This window comes from Chrysochloris asiatica, unplaced genomic scaffold (assembly GCF_000296735.1).
Source record: "Chrysochloris asiatica unplaced genomic scaffold, ChrAsi1.0 scaffold00203, whole genome shotgun sequence".
NCBI classification, from domain to species: Eukaryota; Metazoa; Chordata; class Mammalia; order Afrosoricida; family Chrysochloridae; genus Chrysochloris; species Chrysochloris asiatica.
In genome coordinates, this window is record NW_006408721.1 from 4,514,834 (window position 1) to 4,516,646 (window position 1,813).

The window sequence follows — 1,813 nt, forward strand, 5'->3', positions numbered from 1 at the left end:
TCAGTACATCCAAGCACCCTACTCACATATACAAGCACTTACATATGATAGACATAGAACAAGGTGCCTTAGAGATAAATCACATGGATTTTCCCACAAAATAATTACAATCCTTTCATTAAAGTTATTGTTGTGGTTATGTGCCGTACTCATAGCGACCCTGTACAGGGTTTCCGGGGCTGTAAATCTTTACGGGAGCAGAAAGCCTCATCGTTCTCCCGCAGAACAGCTGGTAGTTTTGAACTGCTGACTGTGAGATTAGCAGCCTGATTCATAACCACTATGCTAACAGAACTCCTTTCATTAAAGTACAATGTATAAAACAAGAAAAAGAAATAGAAGAAGTAAAAAGAAGAAAGTGATTTTATCTACTGGCATCTATACAAACTTCTCATGAGAATAACTTCTATTTCTCCCCTTCAGTAATAGACAACTATAAGGATTTAGTCTTTTGGTCCTCAGCTTTAGGTTTCAAGAATATGCACCTGCTGAGATGGAGGCAGAGACGATGATGTGGAGCGATGGAGTAGCTGGGGACTTTAGATCCAGAGAGGGAGAGGGACTGTGTGCTGAAGACCAGGGGGGCAGGGAGGTAGTGGTGGTGGTGGTGGTGGTGGTGGTGGTGGTGGTGTGTGTGTGTGTGTGTGTGTGTGTGTGTGTGTGAAGGGCAGGCTTGCAGCTTATACCCTTTGTTTGGTTGATGATGCATGGAGGGGCTTGTAACCATGGCAATGAGACGATATACGATAGAATGAATTTAAAACTAATATTCTCCCATGTAAACTATCACATAATTCACAATAAAACATTAAAAAAAAAAAAAAAAAAGTATGCACCTGAACTTCTGATCTAAGGCAGGGAAGGTCAAAGAGTCACAACACAAGTACCATCTTTCCTTACCAGTCATATCACCAGGAAGGATCACCAGCCTATAACCAACTTTGAAAAGGCCGACACTGAAGCTGACAGATTTGCTTCTTGCCTGGACCTCTAGCAGACAGGATAGAACAGAGCAAGCAAGAGATTTAAAGACCTTCATATTTGTGGTACTCAATCCAGGGATAATGCATTAGCATCTTATTCCTGACCTTAGCATTTCAGAGCTAGAAACTGGTGGAACTTTCTAGACTGTGGCTCTCAGTGATGCTCAAGCTTGGCACTGAACTCATCCTCATAACTCAACTTTCAATCAAACAATGGACAGACCTATACGGTGAACAATTGTTGTGTTGTTGTTGTCAAGTGCCGTCAAGTTGATTCCGACCCACAGCAACCCTGTATAGGATTTTTCAAGGAACAGCTGGTGAGCTTGAGCCGCCGACCTTGCAGTTCAAACAGCTCTGCAGTCTGGCGCATTAACCCACAGCACCACACCAGGACATAGCACCAAGGAAATACGAATTCTTTAGAACAATCAACCATATGAAATCAAAGGGCAACATTTGCTCAGAGATCAAGTCATAAGGTAAAAAGTGATAGTAAAGAAATGGAAATTGTAAACACACAGAGGAAGTAAGAAGAGTGCTGTTAATTTGTGGGAATTGCATTCGATGCCACAAAACAAAACATACAAATTATTAAATGGAAAACTAATTGCTATATAAACTTTCACTCAAATCACAAGAAAAAGTTAAGATAAAAAAATTTTGAAACATTTTATTGTGAATTGAGTGAAGGTTTGCAAATCAAATTATCAGTCTTACATTCAACAAATCAAACACTATTTCATCTCAATGACTGCAATCCCTTTCATGTAACAACATTTATTCTACTTCCTGTGGTTATTTCCATTCCACCCTTCTTCCCAACCATC